Below are 18939 nucleotides of genomic sequence, written 5' to 3'. Positions count from 1 at the left end.
CTGCACGGGGAGAGTGAGAAACAAAGCAGCAGAGATCAGAACAGAGATCAGGCCTGAAGAGGGACAGCAGGAACTCAAAGTGTGCCACCAAATGCCAACACCAACCCAAGCAGTCCCTTTCCTCAAGGACCTACTTGAAAAGTGGTACTGTTTCAATGGACACACCACCAAGTGTGTAATCAGTTCCTCAGCAACTCAACTAGCAGCATTTCTCTACCACCACCAACTGCCCATTGAGCTGAGCTGCCTTTAACCTGGAACTTCCTTAAAAGGAAAAGGGAGAAGCCATTTCCTTATTGTAACACACCTATAATATTAAGCACAACTCAGTGGTGTATGATACAGATTTTTAAAAATGATTTCAGTACCTTTATATCCACTCCAACATTCAGCTGTGCTAAGAACAGTTTAATCAGTCAAAAGTTGTGTCTTTAAGGAGGTAAAGCCTTGGGCAATACTGATTCTGACAAATAAAATAACATTCAATTTGAGGGAGAAAATTAAGTTGTATTCAAGATGAAACTTAAAACCAGGAAGAAAAGCTAAACTATGTATAAACTATGTACATATAAGGTTTAGGGTGTATTGGAGTCTGATGATCAAAGGTTACATGAACCTTCTGTGAGGTTCCTTGGAGGTTTTTTTTTTTTTTTTTTTTTTTTTTAACTACAGATTGAACCCAGGGTAACTCTACCACTGAATTATACCCCCAGCCCTTTAATTTTTTTTTATTTTGAGACAAGGTCTCCCTAAATTGTTGAGGGCCTCACTAAGTTTCTCAGGCCTGCCTTGAACTTGCTATCCTGCCTCAGTTACCCAGGTCACTAGGATTACAGGTAGTCATTATCATCCCTGGCTAGAGGACTAGATTTTAAGAGCCCTGGGAATAGCAAAGCCCTGAGATCCATGTTTTCTCATAAAACTTTCAGGATCAAGCAATTTCTGGCCAAGAAACGAAAGCAAAATAGTCCCATTCCCCAATGGATTTGAGTGAAAACTGATAATAAAATCAGGTACAATTCTAAGAGGAGACATTGGAGGAGAACCAAGCTGGAGCTAAGGAATTACACATGAAAAGGTACACATATTTATGCTGTATCAAGGTTATGATCGTCTTGTCACATCAAGCTGAAAATGTCACCATTATCTGGACAGTTGAGAATTTTTAACTGAGAATGTGAGCTTTCTTTAGTTACAAAGGTGCTATAGTACTGGTTTTGGGTGGCTCATTAATAAATATGTGAAACTTTGGGGACTGAACCCCAGAAATTGATGCCAAGAGATTTCATGTCAAACCAACACCAGACACTACCATATGGATCTGAATTATCCAGACACTGGTTTTTGAAGGTTACTGCATTAAGAAATGCATAAATTTTCTTTCTCCACCACAGAAGATGCTACACAGGTCTAGGACCTTCTGTCTTGCTTCTGTGGTCCTGGGCTATCAAGCCCCCCACCCAGTAAACAGCTTTATATCCACTCCAACACTCAACAAATCCCTCCATCTCTCTGTGGATCACCTAGCTTTCCTATAGAAGACCTAAAAGTACTCCAAAAAAGTGTGACAAGGTGCCTTATGCAACCCCACTGCAGCAGATCACCTTCCCTCTACTACCAACAGCATCACTCTTGAGTTGCCTCACTGCTTACACAGTAAGGTTTCATGGCCTTATTATTATTATTATTATTAAGCTCTCACCAGCTTCTCTACCCAGGGTCATTCTCTACCACCACCAACTGTCCATTGAGCTGAGCTGCCTTTAACCTGGAACTTCCTAAAAACGAAATGGGAGAAGCCATTTCCTTATTGCAACCCACCTATTATATTAAGCACAACTCAGTGGTATATGATATAGATTTTAAAAAATGATTTCAGTACCTTTGTTAGGTAAGTAATTTTTGCACAAAACATTACATGAAGATGTTATTTCATATTAAGAACCCAAAATATCATGATGAAATGGAAATTATGCAGCATGGGGAAATTGAAATAGACACATTTAATAAAGGTTTTTTTTTTTTTTTTTTTTTTTTTTTTTTTTTTTAGTAGTAAAGGTTTTTTACCTGGGTCACAACAGGCCTTTGCCTCCTTTGGGCTCATTTGCTTACGAGTAGTCCTAAGGCTCAATAAATCAGGATAAATCTTTTCAATGAAAAAAGCACTGTCTATGACACATGTCATTCCACAATTCATTTATACGATAAACTTCAGAGTTCAGCCAAAGAAGTCGTTCAGAAGAAGTGACTGATGAGGGTTTTTTAAAATTAATTTTTGTTTGACGCACAAGTTAGAAAAATTCCCTTAAGTGTCTATATTCATTTGGAAAAATAATTTAATAGCTTTGCCTTTCTGAAGAGATGAAAAAAATTCCCCTTTTGGAATTAGTCTTTCTAATTTGTAAAGGTATCTGGGAACTGAAAAATATTCACTATCCATGAATAGCTAGAACTGAGTTAACGACAATCAATCATATTGTTTCTCTGTTTTTAAGTTTTAAATATTTAAGTCTATGTTTACACAATTACATTTTCCTCGGTTCTTACTTTCTAATATTTTAAATACAAAGAAACAAATGCATATATTATTTAAAGTGATGGATACATGTTAAAACATAAAAACTAAAATTGTTGTTTTTAGATGATGGTGATTTCCTCCTAATTAGAGCCTAGTAAAACACTCCCTGAGGAATCTCATGAACCACAGATCATAAAACTGGACAACGTAGGTGTCTATGTCTCACCAATGTTCTCCATAGTACCTCACCCAGGGATTTCCTAGCATTTGTTTGAATGCTTCCAGTGACAAAGAAATCTGCTACCTATGAACCTTGTTTGTACCGAGCATCATGCAACTTAAAAGTTCTTCCTTATAATGAGCACCAAATCTGTCCTATACATTTTTGCCCAATTAATCCAGGTCCTGTTCCTTAAGACTGAGGAGACCAAGGCCAGATGGATGTGTACACTGAGCATAAACATAGGCTTAGACCTGGCTTAGAGACTGGTCTCTATTACTGAACAAGTTATGATGGGTCATGGTCCCCCTCCAAGCCTGTTTCATGTATTATGGCTTGGATCTGGAATGTCTCCCAAAGGCTCATGTGTTGAGGACTTGGTCTTCAATGCAGCAATGTACAGAGGTGAGTTTCAGAAAATGACCAGGTCATGAGGGCTATGACCTCACCAATGAATTAATTCATTGAGGAAGCCAGAGCTGAATGACTACTGGGAGGTGTTGGAAACTGTAGGAGGATTGGAGGGAAATGGATGGAGGGAGTGGGTCCTGGGGATGTACCCTTGGGTACCATATCTTATCCCTGGTCCCTTCCTCTCTTTCTGTCTCCTTCCCAGCTGCCACTAGTTGAGCTGCTTTCCTTCACCTCATTCTTCACCATGACATTCTGTCTCTCCTCAGGGCCAAAACAAAGGAACCAGCCAAGCATGGACTGAAACCTCTGAAACCAAAATATGAGTCAAAATAAATCTCTCCTCCAAGTTGTTTTTCTTAGGTATTGTCACAGTGGACTAACACACCAGGGTATAAAATAAGAATGCTGATATCTGCTTAACTGTGTTGCTGTGAACAGCAGTGCAGTGCCACCTTACCGCATGAAATGAAGGGTGCTGTTCCAGACTCTAGGGTAATCTCTCCTCCAGGCAACCCAGTTTGCTCTTTCAACTACTCCTTATGTAAAAATGGTGCAAGTTTAGCTGGGTGCAGTGGTACACGCATGTAATCCCAGTGGCTTGGGAGGCTGAGACAGGAGGATCACAAGTTTAAAACCAGCCTCAGGAATCTGGCGAGGTCCTAAGCAACCCTGCCCTCAAAATAAAAATAAAAAGGGCTGAGGACATGGCTTAGTGATTAAGCACCCCTGGATTCAATCTCTGATACAAAAAGAAAAAAAAAGTGTGAGTTCTTAGTCATCCTTGATCTTCTTTGTCTACACTTTTAAACATCAGGTGCCCAGTCAATACTGAACATAACATATCAAATGTAATCATCTGAGTGATCTCATTGATGAGATTTTTCTTTTTTAAATTTAACAGTGCACATCCTGTTAAATAAAAGGTAGGGGGAAGCAAGTATACCCCTTGCTTTAGTTTAACCTCTGGGGTTAACAATGGAATTAATCCACTCTCTCTGAATTCTGGGGTCACTCCCACCTTTCACCTTTCATTAATAGTCATTACTAAACAGTTCCTGATATCTTATCCCCTTTTATGGGATCCCTCTGTCCTTGCTCTATTGCAATCTCCCTGTTCTCAGGCCTGTGCATATTGATTTGCCTGTAAAATGGTGGGGTGGGGTGGCTTGGTCTTGAGGTCAGATTCTTTCTTCAAGCCCAACCCAGATATTACAGAACCAGTTCTTGCCTCTGGGAAGCAAAGACTTTGAATCTCTCATTAAAAGAGAAGACTAACTAATAAATCATTTCACCCTAACTGGAAGCTCCCACTCTCCATTATAGCCCTGGGGAAGATTACAGGAGAGAGAGAATCCAAGGGACAGAAGGGAGGATGTTTTATAAATAACAAAGGTCCACAGCTGTTTTGCTGTGCAGTCATCTTCTAGGCCAATAACTCCACATCTGCTTTAGTAACAAAGGAGTACGGGCTATTTCTGGAATGACCAAATACAATCTCACCCCCTGCCAAGCTCAGCACACTGAGATTAATTTAATCTGCTTCCCGCTTTCCCAGACTGCTTTTCGGCCTGCTTGGGGGAAAGCAGCTTAACAGAGAAACTTGCAAAAACCTGCCCTGCTGGCCCTGAGGCCAGATGAAAGAGACAAAGAAACAGTCTATGGAATTCGGTTCCTTACTCTATTCTCTTAGCCAGTCCTGGGGCTGAAAGTGCTTCCAGGGATTCCCACAGGTCTCAGATGCCTTTATTCAGATTGGCACCTGAAATGGAGTGGTAGGGCAGGCCACCCTGAGCTCCTGGAAGTCGCTGGGAAGGGAAGTAAAACCAAGCTCCACTGGGTGGGTGGAGCTTGCCTTGAAATGGCTAGGCATCTGGGTAAGAATGAACAAAACATGAACAAAATAGCATGGGCTGGGGATACTTGCAAAATGTCTGCTCAAAATTAGGCTGCTTTGCCATTCTAGTCTCATTTATAGGCTTTGGCAGACATCGTCCTTATGCAGGACGAGATAGGAAGGACCATCCAGTATCCCTTCTCTGTCCTATGTTTATGAAATTATCTGCTTTGGGGTTGGTCATTTCTGCTAAGCATAGCAGGGGGCTATACTTTTTTTACCTCTATGCCTTCAGGAGCTAACCTGATGTCCAAGACAGGACCAATGCTCAACGTCTGTTACACTGGAATGTATGGAACCCAGAGTCTCTGTTTTCATTGTCAACATAAAGAGTTCAGGTCTCCCCAATATTAAAACAAGCAACTCTGCACCAACTGAGATCTATGAATTGCTTTTTGGAGCTATCATGATTTGAGAGAGACTAGGCTGATATCCATCTTCAGGGGTGGCATTTCTGGGTACCTGGTTATAAAGAATGGCTATTCTTTGGCCTACTTCTTCATGTCACAGTGGGGATTTCCTCAGCAGAGGGGAGATACGGCCCTGGAGTCTGGAGCCAAGCCCAGGCATCCAGAATTTCAGATTTCCTGTCCTCTCTGAAACATTTATGCCAGACTCAGGAACTTGGCAAGGGAGGGTGACCTCTAGAGGCAAAAGCCAGGAGGCGCCTAGAAAAATGGCCTGCCCCTCAGGACACATGGGTGGATGTCCAGAGAGACCCTGTTCTCTAGCCCCTAAAGACAAAGGTCCAACTGGTCCCACATCTGGCTACTTCAGACCAATTTTAATGTTCTTTATATGCACAGATAAAACAAAACCATTCATTATGCTGGACTATGACTCAGTACTAACACTGCAAGGGGTATCAGATGGTCTAGCACTCATTCTAAGTGAGTACACCTAAGTCTGATGAGCCGGGAAGACCTGACAACAGAGAAAATGGAGAACAAGCAGAGCTTCTACCTCCTCTGCCTGGCCAATGGCCATTTCCTCCTTTCTCTAGACATGAGGAAGGATTGCTTTAATTTAAAATTGTTTTAATTTAAAAGACTTCTATCTGCCCATGTTTGGTGACAGCAGGAATAAGACAGAGCTAATGAAGCCACTCAAGGACTTAGGAAGCAGAGTTAGGTAATAACATGGATCATCTTCTTGTGGCAAATTCTGCTCCACAAATGGCAAGACAAGACTGCCAATAAAATGCTGGGTGCTGACAGCTCTGTGCCTGTGCTTAGCAGGCCCAGTAAGTGACAAAGCAGTGGTGGAGGGTAACAGCAGGGTTCCTCAGGAACCACCTGCTCTAGAGAGGTGAGAGGAGCACCTGCAAAGTGACTCCCTGAATTCATATCCAGGAGACAGACAGATGCAGACCACCCGCTCTGGTCCCAGCAACATGCTTGCCGTCTTGCCGACTGGTAAGCTGTAGAGAGGTCTGGGGCCACCCTTTACAATCTCTAGTTTATATATGTGCCACCCCCCAAAAGGTCAGTGGCACTCTGAAAGTGAAGGAGGTGCATTCCAAGAATACCAATTTACTGACACCCTTCCTCCCCCTGACTCCCAGGAGAGGAAAGTGAAGAGGAGGACTGGGGTCAGGGAGGCAGGCTGGAGCTCTATCCTGGGACCCTCAGGGAGCCCATCAATTAGAGATTCTCAGGTTAACAATCCTCTTTCAAATCAAGTGTATACCTACAGACATTTACACTTTACTGTGAATCACTGCACTCAAATAAGTGCTCTCCCTCACACACTTTGGGACAGAGGTATGGGAGTGGGGAGACAGTGATTGTTTTGGTGAGGATTAAAAATGAGTCCTACTTAGGGACAGAGGTGTGTGTGTGTGTGTGTGTGTGTTGTGGGGGGAGGGATAGTGATTGTTTTGGTAATGGAGTACTCAGCTGAGAGGATTAAAAGTTAGTCCTACTTAGGGACAGAGGTGTGTATATGTTGTGGGGGGGGGGTATAGACAGTGATTGTTTTGGTGATGGGGCACTAACTTACAAAGGTTTAAGAGCTTGAGGGCCCTGAGTTGACCTTCTTAAATTTTTTTTTTTAACATCAGAAATTTATTGGTTGCTCAAAACATTACATTGATCTTGAACCTTCTTAATTTTTTTAAGTGCATTTCATGAATCCCATTTTGTTTTAGTTGTAGCTGGACACAATGCCTTTATTTTATTTATTTTTATGTGGTACTGAGGATCGTACCCAGGACCTCACACATGCTAGGCAAGCGCTCTAGCACTGAACTACAACCCCAGCCTCAACCCTCTTAATTTTAATAAAGCAACGTGGTCTCAGGGTGAGGTGACTTACCCAAGGTCACAAAAGCTAGTCAGGGGTCAGAATCCAGTGCTTTAGATTTCCCTGAATGGACTGCTCAAGTGGAGCACTGGAGGGAGAGCTGGGCTTTGTTTAGTCATGGGATAGCAGAAACGGACCTAGGAAAAGTAGGCGAAAATGCAGAATGCATTCTGGGACATTCTGAAGCAGAGGCCAGATATCTATCACATGTGGTCTGGTAAGTAATAACTGGAACGAGATTCCTGGGGTAATAAGAACAGGATCCTGAACAGGTTAATGGGAACCCACAAGTTACATCCAATATTTCAAGACACTTAAAAGGAAACAGTGCATCTACCTTCAACAGGGATAAACATGTTATTTAAAAGAAGTTCCCCAACTTTAAAACGACCCATCTCCCTCACAAAATTTTTTATACAAATTTACACAAGATCACACATGCATCTTCTTTGCAGATTATACATGTTCTAAGTGTGCATTTTAGAACCAAGATGAACGAGTGCCACTTGGAAGGCAGTATCTTCTAGAACACACATCAAAGGAGCTCTTAGTAGTGAAAAAATTCTAAGCCCCTTCCCACCCTCAGGTACTGAGTACCACAGACAGGAAAAACCAGAGGAACCAGTGCCAAATGTTTGTAATCTTTTCAGTGCTGCTAAGGATGAGGCTGTCAGACGTGCAAGACCTCCTTGCCTGAAGGACACAAAGGCCGTGGCTCTCACACGGGGTGCCATCACAAGCCTGCCCCCAGCACCCTTCTCAGCTCTGCCAACAAGAGCAGCTTGCTCTGAAAAACCTGACAGAAGGGAAGAAACAGCAATGACAGGAGGACCTCTTGGGGCATCCTGCCCAGCACAATGGTGAGCTTTTCAGTGGGGGGGGGGGCGGGGGGCGGGGTTCCATGCAGGAAAGGAAGCTGGCTAGCAGAATGACCTTCTTGAGTCTGGGTAGCAAGAAGTCTTCTCAAGCACCTCGGCTGAGACATCTTTTAGAGAGGCTGGCTCCTCCTTTGCTGGCAGCCATTACCATACAGCTGACTTTCATGCTGTCTCTTAGGACACAGGCAAAGAGAGGGGCCCTTTTGACTCACCCACAATCCCCAGCTAACGTGTACATAAGCTGAATTGTAAACAGCTGAATGTCTTCCAAGCTGCTACCCCAGCTAGGAGGGAAAGAATCAATGGAGCGAACAGCTGCCCTCCCCCATGCAGCTCAGGACAACTGGGAGCAATGGGGGATTTCCAAGCAGCGGCTTGAACTGCTTCCCAGGCCACAGGCTGGGACCACAATAGGGCTCAGGTCAAACACAATAGCAGGACCACAGGGTGACTTCCAACAGGCCAGTGCGTCAGGAATGATAGCTAGCCCTGGTTGCAAGGGGTCAAGGTAGTTTTCAGAGTTCTGTTTAGCACTGGCAATGGAGGCCAGTCACACGATGGTATGCAGTGAGGAGCTCATGGCTCCCAGGTGGTCTCACAGTACAGTACTCTGGCAGATGCTATGATTTCAAAAGGCAATACAAGTCTGGGGCCAGGGGAGAGGCCTCACAGAGGTATCCAGATCAAAGTAAATGGAAGGAAGAATGGCAGGGAGGAAGGAGCACTGGGTCTAGAGTCAGATCTGGGCTCATGTACGGGGCTCCATCTGTGATGATCTGTGTGGCTTCAGGCACTCAGTACCTGCTGGGCCTTGCTTTCTATATCTCTAAGGAGAAGGATCATATTGCCTGTCTTGCACGGTTACAATATTATTTTATATAGGTGAAATGCCTGCCATTGAATACGTGTAGAGAAGCTGTGCTACATGGCATTATAAGACTTTGAGATCAGAAAGGCCCTAGGCACAAACCCCAGCTTATAACGCCAGCAAGTACTCTTGGTCTCAGTTTCCTGATCTATGGCAGGGGGTATCTGTCCTACATGGCTACAGCAAGGATAAATAAGATAATGCAACACAACAGAGTGGGATAGGCTTTTCCTGGCCATGGGAGTGGCAATATCACTGAGAGCTGAGAGAAAACTAGGAAGCAACCCTAACCTCGCTCTCACCGAGCCTGGCCTCTTCATCTCCGCAGGGCGGCTAGTCTTTCCTGGGCCTCAAAAGGTATCATTGTGTCCCCTAGATGCCTTAGCTACTCAGGGTGTCCAGTGCTTCACTCTTGGGGTTGGGTTTCAGAAAAAAAGTGTTACCTTCACTTTGACAGTGATAACAAGAAACAGAAATGCCCTTCAAGGTAAACCAAGTCTCAATTCACCATCAATAGTTATTAATCCAAAGGGCAAGAAAGCAATGCCGGGTTCCCTTTCTATACGAATCTTCCATCAAGAGACTCAGAGTCATCAAGCAAACAGTGCACAAGGACTTCAGAAACCAGAAAACAGGTTCACCCTGAGACAAAGGGAAGAACCCCTTTACCTATTTAGTAAATTTATGGAACTTGTAATGATAGCAGGTGTTTTGGTGTTCGAAATGAGTTTAAAAAGCTGAAAATAAACTCATGGATGATGGATTTCTTCCAGCTTATAAAAGAATCTAGAAATATTTAGTAAATGCTCTAATTATTTTCAGGCAGTAGAAAAGCAACCATTTCCCCACTATGACATGTTATTTATTTTCAGTTACCAACTACAGGATCACTAATATTCTCAAATAAATGGTGGGGTAGAGGATGCACCCAGTCCCAGTTGTCTTGCCTGCATAATAGTCCAGATGATACTTACCTTATAAATCAATCCTGAACATTTCTTTTGGAAAACATTATCCCTTCTTCTCATAGTCATTGTCTAAGCTTTCAACTACCCTGTTTAGCACCAATCAACTAACAGAACAGATTAATACTGAATACTGGAAGCCTGGAAATGTGGATTTAATCAAGATTTTTAAAATGCATTTGCTTGCCATTAATTTTGTTTTAAAGTGTTTCAAATGTCTTAATATAGCTGTATAGCTTTAAGCCACACAGGGATAGTTTCAAATATACTAAAGATATCAGTAACTAGGAATAATTATGCACTATTTGAGACATAATAGCAATGCAACTAAAAGCTTTAAAAATAACTCCCAGCAGACATGAACTTTCATTTTCTTGTGAACAGTTTTGATATTCAGTATCAGGACTGGTCTTCCTAATCTGCTACAGAAGACCGGTTATAACATGGCATCTAACAGTCATCTCATCTTAAAAATGATAATAATATCACTGCTAAGAAGAAATTTATCCAAGAAACAGACATTTCCTTACACTTTCAAGAAAGTTGTAAGAGCAAACCAGGACTCTTTTTCAACATCTGGACTCATCCTCAGAACACTGGCAATCTGTGTTTAGCTGTAATCATTTCTTTAGCAGATGTAGAAAGAATGGTCTTTCCTTTTGGACTTATCTAAACTAAGACATCATTTGGAAGACTAGGAAAGCACGTCCTTTCCCACTAACTATAAATAATTTGGAAGGGAAGAGAGAAATAAGAGCTATGAAGTTTACTATCATGGCTTAGATGGTCTTATAATGAATCCCATGGCAAAAATTTATTTAAATCACATGCTGTGTTTCTTACAATACTCATCTTCAAAAACTAGTAATTTAAAATTGCATAATTCTTGATGAACTATAAAAAGTCCATTTCTTGACCATGTCATTTACATTCTAGTTTTGTTATTGATGAAGAAAAAAAGTCCAGAATTTGTAAGAATGTTGTCTTGGATAAACAAATGGTTATTTTCCTGACAATTCCCAAAATATGCACATTGTAAATAAAGTATAATTTAAGATACTTTGTCCCTGATTATATTTACAAATAACTCTGATGAAGCTAGTTAATTAAAAATGAAAGTTAAAACTTTAACACTTAAAATAAAACCTACAACTACTTGATTTTGTGAATAAGTAATTAAAATGATCTTAAATGGCATATTTTTTAACAAAAAATATACTCAGTCTTTTTTTTTAAGGGGGGGAGGGAGGGAGAGAGAGGGAGAGAGAGAGAGAGAGAGAGAGAGAGAGAGAGAGAGAGAGAGAGAGAGAATGAGAATTTCAATATTTATTTTTAAGTTTTTGGCGGATACAACATCTTTGTTTGTATGTGGTGCTGAGGATCGAACCTGGGCAGCACGCATGCCAGGCGAGCTCGCTACCACTTGAGCCACACCCCCAGCCCCTGCTCAGTCTTTTTAAATGACTACTCATGTTATAGTTTAATCCATGCCATAAAAACACTGAAAACATAAATCTATATGTGTTCAGACCTCTACCTTGAGAGTCATCCAGCCTGGAGTTGTTAAATTGTTGAAGAGAAAGATTTCTGTCATTAGCTCGAAGGCCTAACAAAGTAGGCTGCATAAGGTGGTCTCAACCTCACATGGCTTTTCCATGTGGAAGGGACTGGGGTGGGGAGGTGGAAGGGGGGTGGCAGGCTCAAACACTCAGCCTCACTTCATTCAGGGCAGTTTCCTGAGGGAGTACCCAAAAGCCTCTCCCAGTGACTTTTCTGAGATTCCCCCTGACCACAAGAAAGTCATCACCTTCATATTTCAATTGTAAAATGGTACAAAACAAAAAGACGGCTCATTCTCATTGTTGATTCCCATCTCTAGTAGGCACCTTTTTACAACAGAATTTTTTTGTGGGTAGGATCTACTGTCTGGAGATTAAATATTGAACAGCTGGACAAACTTTAATATAAACATGGACTAACTCAAGAAAAGGGGAAAAAAAACCTTGGTAATTTCATATTAACATGGAAAAGGAGTATCTGATACTCCTTTGGTGGTTCTGATCAAAACCACTATTCCATAGTTTTTAACTTTAACTTCATTTGAGCTTGCTGACTCATGCTGTCTAGAAGTAAGGGACTCTGGCAGGAGGCAGGTGAACTTTATTCAGCAAATGGTTACAGAATGCCCACATCAGACCCACAGCCCAACGTAGGACAGAGACCTAGAGGGAAGAGTATAAGCCAATCAGTCATCCTATTTACATATTCACAACAGGAAAAAAAATAGAGATAAGATATTCCTGAGCATACAGGAAGAAGTTCCTAATTTTGAGACAGTAATCCTTTCCTCTCTTTGCATTTCCTTAAATAAGACAATATAGGGAGAGGGCAACCTATATAAGAGAATGCAGGGCCAGAGGTAATAAAAACTCAATTTTATAAGATCATCTCTCCATTTATTCCTCTTCACTTAGTTTATTCTCTCTCCCCCTGAAAGATCAGAACCAGGGATCCAAAGCATCTGAGACAGGAAATGAGTAATGCAGGAAAAAGGATGTGGTCTGAAAAAGAGTGGATTCTGGGGCTGAGCCAGAAAAAGTAACAGGCATAGGTCAGAGACGGGGGAAGGGGTTTGGGTGGCAGGAAGAGAAATCTCAGAGTCAATCAGCTTGGACGAGAAAGTCAGTGACAGAGTATGTCTGGAGAACAAAACAATATATTTCCAAGGAGGCTGTCCTCCAGGGAAGGTACAGAGAAGCAATGGCTGAAGACCTGCAGGAGAACCATAGCTGTGACAGAAGGAAGAAGGCTGCAATATCCTCTTTACTCTAAGGGGAGGAAATAAAATACACCATGTACACTTGATGAAGTAAATTAGAAATTAAGATGGGATGTGGAAGAGAAGCAGACAGGGCTACAAGGTGGGTACGTGACAGAACATCAACATCCATTAGTACTTATATGCCACATGTCAGTAAAAAAAAGTTGGGGGAAAAATAAGGGGATGAAAACAGGAAAGACTACTTGTAGAAAAGCAGTTGGGTAACTGAGACACCAACTTGAGAACAACAGGAGAGTGGACTACGAAGCTACCCAACTCCTCAAGATAGAGGATGGAGGGGAAAAAAGCATCTATTCTTCCCAGTGTGTATGGGCAAGCCTGGAAACAGATCCTGGGTGGGCAGAAAAGCAGCACTCACGTGATAAACAGGGCCTGGAAAGGGCAGGTGCCCAAAGAGCACCACTCCCCATCTGCCGGGCCCTCTGTGAAACAAGCCTGCCCTTGTGAAGGAGCCAAGCCAGAAGCCATGGTCCCTGCCTTGCAGGGGCTGGAGCCTACATGTAGAAATGAATCGTGGAAAAAACATAGCTTATCAGCTGATTTAAAAAATGGGCACATCCTCAATCCAGACACTGAAGCTTATATGTGAAAAGCACTTTATTTATTCTCCACAGGGACTAGGACAATGTTTTACCTCAAACATTGTATTTTACCTTTTAGTGTTTTACCTAAAAATTTAAGGTGTGTTAAGTCTAACTAAACAAAACCCAAACTAGTTAGCTATACTGGTATATTAATATTCAAGACAAAATTCCTTGCCCTATAGCTAATGAAGCAGGATATGCTCTAGAGTCCAAATGATGTGAAGCTCTATACTCCTGTGACCCAAAGCTAAACCCTAAGCAATAGGCACCACCACAGGTGACCTGCCCTGCACTGCACTGGAATATAAGATAGGATTGGAAGTGGGGAATACGGAGCAAGAAGAAATTTCTTTGCTTCATCAGACTGTAATGTTCATGCTGACCTAGAAATCCTGGCAATTCCAACATTTGGGTTGACTCAGGAGGGGAATAAAAATCCCAGGTGAGTGATAATTGGATTACCCAGTAATGCCCCAGGGCCAAATGGCTGGAAAAGGCAGAGACAGTAGGGTCTGGTACAGTGAAACATTATTTTCTAAACCAAAAATCAACACACTCAGGCTGATAGACAATGGGACGTAATAGTTTAAATTGGGGCTATCCTAGAAAAATTGCAGACATATTATAGATTTAGGTTGGTAGTTTATTTCACAAGGGATCCTCTCCAGGCCCAATATGCTAATAGGCGGGGATTAAGAATCCAAGGAGGGGAGTTGTGTGAGAGGAAAGCTGTCATTGATTTTTGTAAAGCAGGAAAAAGAAAAAGTGTGTGCTCTGTAGACCAGACATGAAGCTGGTAAACATTCTACGTTTGGAGTAGGAAGGAAAGGAAAGTTGATCAGAACCGAAAGTGTATTAGTGAAATCTACTCAGGCAGCAAGGCCAAGGTTAGGTTGGCAAAGGGGGGTCGCACTGGCACAAACTGGCATCCAACGCGGGTGCCACGGGCTAGGCGTTCAGATGTAGCTTCACCACTGGTTTGCAACCTGGCCTTGGGCAAATTATTTCCCTCACTGTGGACTTCAAATTTAAATAAAGAATCGATCAGATCCCGCTTTTAACGCAAAGAACTAACAAACGTAGCATACCTTCATTTGGCACAGGAAGGAGAGAAAACGCTCTTCTAAAAATGGAAGAGAGGACAGGCACGGAACAGCCTGTCCCTTTCCCATCCAATAAAAAACCTCATGAGGCTGAACTAGATTAAGAACAAAACTCTCCAGCGAGGCCGCAGGCGCCTCCGGGATAGGTAGTCCGCTCCCAGTAAAGAGCAGCAGATGCCAGCAGTCCTGCTCTAACGGACCGTCCACCCAGGAAATCGTGCTCCCGGGGAGGCGACCAGCCGGGGCGGGGGCGTGCGGGGACAGGGACACACGGAAGCCTGCGGCACGCGAAGCTGACGCGGCGACTTCCAAGGCTGCGCGGCCGGGGCAGCAGGGTCCCCAGGCGAGGCGGCGGCGGCCGGGCACCTCCCAGGCGCCGAGGCGGCGAGCGCAGCGGCTGGCACGGCCTGGCAGTCGAGTAGGCCCGCCGCGCGCAGCCCGGAGGGCGGTGCCGGGTTTCCAGCGCGGCGCACGGCCCCGGCCTCTCCAGGCGAGAACCCCTCTCCCGCCCCGGCACTGACCTGTCCAGGGCCCGGCTGGGCCTGGCCGGGCGGGGCCTATGCAGCCCCTCGGCCCGGCGCCGCCACGCGCGGGGTCCCGGGCCCGGGAGGGCCGCCTCCTCTCCGCCGGGAGCCTCCGAGCCGGGGCCCGGGGCTGCCGCGGCGCATCCGACCGCACCGGCTCTGCCGGCCTCAACAAAGGGCGGCGGGGGCGCTGGCCCGGGCGGGGGCGCGGATGGCGGCTGGGGTTGCGCGCGCGCGGCGGGCGCTCGAGGGCTGCAGCGCCGCGGAGACAATGCGGCGCGTCCGGGACGGCTCCCGCGGCCGCCTCCGCCGGGGGCGGGGCTAGGGTGAGGCGGGGCCCGAGCGCGGGGCGGGGCGGGACGGGCGCGGGGCGGGGCCGTGGGCCCGGGCCGCGCGCTTCCTTTGTGCACCGGAGCCCCGCCCGCGCCCTCCGGAAGGCGCGGCCGGCGGGGACCGCGGGGACGGCCGGGTCCGCGGGGCAACGCGGCCGGGCGAGCGGGTCTGGGTCTCGGGAGGCGAGTGGCGCGCCCTAGCACGGTTGCCCCTGTCCTCCGCAGAAGTGCCCCGGGGCGGAGTGGCCTGTGACTCCCGCCTTGACGGTTCACTGTCTGTGGGGCCTGGAAGGCAAGCATCGTAATAACGACCACTAGTAATTGAGGGCTGAGTATGTGTCAGGGCCTAAGTGAACGCGCCCTCTGTCCTGTGCTCACAATAACCCTCCAAGTGGTCATTATCCTCCCCACTGGGAACCGAAGATCAGAGAGGGGAAGTAATGACTAAAGTGACCCAGTCATACCTCCATAAAGGGCGTAATCCCTACCCGTTAGGTTTAATGTGAGGGTTAACTGATTTACAAATTGCTTGCAGCGTCTGACGCACAGTGGGAGCCCAATAAATGTTAGTTTTCTTCCCAGAACACACTAGTTAAACCTGAACAGTCTAGAGAAACACCCTCATTCAGAAAACATGCTAAGAGCTGTGGGGTTCGAACGATGTACAACATGACACAATTCTCACCCCAGGAGCTGGGGATAAACCACAGCGAATTTCTGTCTATTCCCAATATTCCCCCATCTTGCCTTTCTTGGTATTCCTATTCATTCTCTATCATTCTGTCTCTTTTAACCCTCTGGCCTCATACCTTTTTTTTTGTTTCCACGTTTTATATTTATTTTGCATTCTCTAAATTTTACTTCTCTCCATTTCCCATCATTCCTTTTCTTTCCACTTTACTATTTTTCAAGTCCCTTTTTTATTAATATTCACATTTCCTTACCCCCGTGTCTCTGCATTTCTTACATATTATATTTTGCTTTACAAACTGAGGTAATGAGGGATTGAATACTCAGCTTCTCTCTATTCCCCAAACTTACCCATACTTTCTGACCCCACCCCTTTAACTTCCACTGGTCCTTCTGGGAATGCTCTTTCCTCAACTTTCTATATTCCAGACTCAAGAAATGCAGTGACCAACTTTTTCTGTAAGGGAAGAGAGAGGAGATATCTTGGAATTTACAGGCCACATGGTCTCTGCCCAGCTACTCCACCCTGTCATTGGGGTATGAGAGATGCCATAGAACTTCGCCATGAACACTGAAATTTGAATCTCATAGAGTTTTCCTGTATCACAAAATAATATTCTCTTGATTGTTAAAATCATTATTAGCTTGCAAACTGTTAATACTAGGGTTATGATGGATGTGGCCCTGGGGCTGTAGTTGCCAATCCCTGATCTAGCACAATGCCACTTCCTCCCTGGAATTCATCCTTGTAATCTCTACCTGGCAGTAACATTTCCTTCCTTGCCACTTGTAAAGCACTTACCTAAGATTCTTCTATGGCATTTAACATGGCACCTTAGCTTTTACTGTAATTTTCTTCCTGTGTACTTTACATCTTTCCCTGCAGATGTTAAACTCCTTGAAGGTTGAGACAGTCTGTGTATTGCCTCCCATCCAACAGTGCAGGCATTCACACATACACGAATGCATGGATATTTAAGGCAGGCTTGATTGGCAATTGTTTCCACTATGCAAGGCTTACTTCTTTCATAAGATAAGACCTCAAGAACAGGATGCTTTTTATGGGTTGATCATAACCACTGAGCCACATCCCCAGTACCACCCCCGCTTTTGTATTTTATTTAGATACAGGGTCTCACTGAGTTGCTTAGCACCTTGCTTTTGCTGAGACTGGCTTTGAACTTGTGATCTTCCTGCCTCAGTTTCCTGAGCCGCTGGGATTACAGGCATACGCCACTGTGCTCTGCAGAAAGATAATTTTGAGAGCTTTGTGGACAAGATGAAAGAAGGTAGGCAAATGTCAGTTCACTTAGGGGATGTTGGATAACAAGTCCTTGAACAAAGAATGTTGATTAGCAACAGCCTGGAGACAGATATGTAGCTCAGGTAGGTCCTATACAACATTCCTATCAGCAAATTGGTAAAAGACTAGGAAATCATACTGTATAATTACAGGTGGCAAAGCTAAGTAGAAAAGATAGCATAATGAATAAAAAGGGTTCATATATAAAAAATTCCTTTCCCACATTTTATTCTTTCTGTACCTTAGTTTTCTCACTTTTAAAATAGGGATAAATGATAGTTCCTATTCAGAGGGCTATTGTCAGGATTAAATGAGGAAATGTATGTAAAGCCTTTTAGAAAGAGTTTAATAAATGTTAGGTATTAACTATCACTAATTATTGTTAGGATGGGACTATGGGCTAAATTCACAAGGTAACATTTAGAAGATAAAATTAATCATATTTTGGTTCAAAATATAAATTTTGAAAGTTTGAGACTGAGGAGAGACCAGGCAAGATAGCAAATTCATGGGGAAACAAAACAAAACAAAAGCCCTCCGAAATAAAACCAAAACTAAATCCAACCCTCTGAAATTCAGTTGACATAGTACTCTGTGAACCCACAGCACCATTCCCATGAGTGGGAGGAGTTAATATGGGGCCACAGTACATCGATAAAGGAAGGTGAGGGAATTACTACACTGGGAGCCAGGGCCAGATTGATGCCCTTGCACAGTTGTGTGATCTGTAGTTCCTTTAGGCTTTTGTTTTTCCCCTGTGAATCATGGGGATAATAATAATTATCTCAGGGGTATCATGAGTGAGTAAAGGACAGAAGAGTATCCAATACATAGTAGGTGCTCAGCAAATTTTAGTTCTTTCCTACCTTTTCATGTGGATCTAGGAAATAGTCCTGTCTCTTAAAAGGCTTATAAAGATTAGTGACTTTTTAATTTGGAAGTACTGTGTTTAATTTTGGATGTCACACTTTAGAAAAACAAGTAAAAGAACATGGATTGATAAGCAAGTCTAGAATGGTAGGAATGGAGGCTTTGACAAGTCATAGAGAAAAATGAAAAAAGTCTCAGGTCTTTAGCCTGGAGAGGTTTGTCATTGTCTTCTCCTTCTCCTTCTCCTTCTCTTCTCTTCTCTCTCCTTCTCCTTCTTCTTTTTTTTTTTTTTTTTTTTTTTTTTTAGAACTGAGGATAGAACCCAGTGGTGCTTTGCCCCTGAGCTCCATCCAGCCCTCCCTTCTTTTTAAAATTTTGAGACAGCATCTCCCTAAGTTACTGAGAGCCTCTCTGTTGCTGAGGCTGGCCTTGAATTTGTGATCCTCCTGCCTCAGCCTCTCGGATTGCTGCAATTACATGCTACCATGCATGGCCTCAATCTCTCTCTCTCTCTCTCTCTCTCTCTCTCTGTTAGAGGAAGATGGTGGAGACATAACAACTGTCAATGATACTGTGAGATGGATTCTTGTTAAAATTTTTAAGACAGAATCGTCATCAGTGACGGTCAAG

At 43.9% G+C, this 18939-nt stretch overlaps 1 protein-coding gene and 1 pseudogene across 10 annotated transcripts in view; one reads left to right on the top strand and one right to left on the bottom strand.

Annotated features, from left to right (window-relative positions):
• The window catches only part of PHC2 (polyhomeotic homolog 2), a 105113-nt gene that overhangs the window by 10659 nt on the left and 75515 nt on the right, over positions 1–18939 (bottom strand). The window contains exon 1 of one of the 9 annotated variants that reach the window (XM_081305095.1): positions 15112–15430. The exons of 7 other annotated variants lie outside the window; for them this stretch is intronic. The gene's annotated coding sequence lies outside the window, so the exon portion shown is untranslated. One more of the 9 variants, XM_081305094.1, reaches the window with a different exon arrangement.
• LOC308655203 (large ribosomal subunit protein eL39-like) lies at positions 9–11289 on the top strand (annotated as a pseudogene). The gene has a single exon. The product of its transcript is annotated as a large ribosomal subunit protein eL39-like (transcript).

Source organism: Spermophilus citellus (assembly GCF_964194105.1).
Source record: "Spermophilus citellus genome assembly, chromosome: 9".
Lineage (NCBI taxonomy): Eukaryota > Metazoa > Chordata > Mammalia > Rodentia > Sciuridae > Spermophilus > Spermophilus citellus.
The sequence above is the reverse complement of the archived record's forward strand: the minus strand, read 5'-3'. Positions and strand labels throughout refer to the sequence as shown.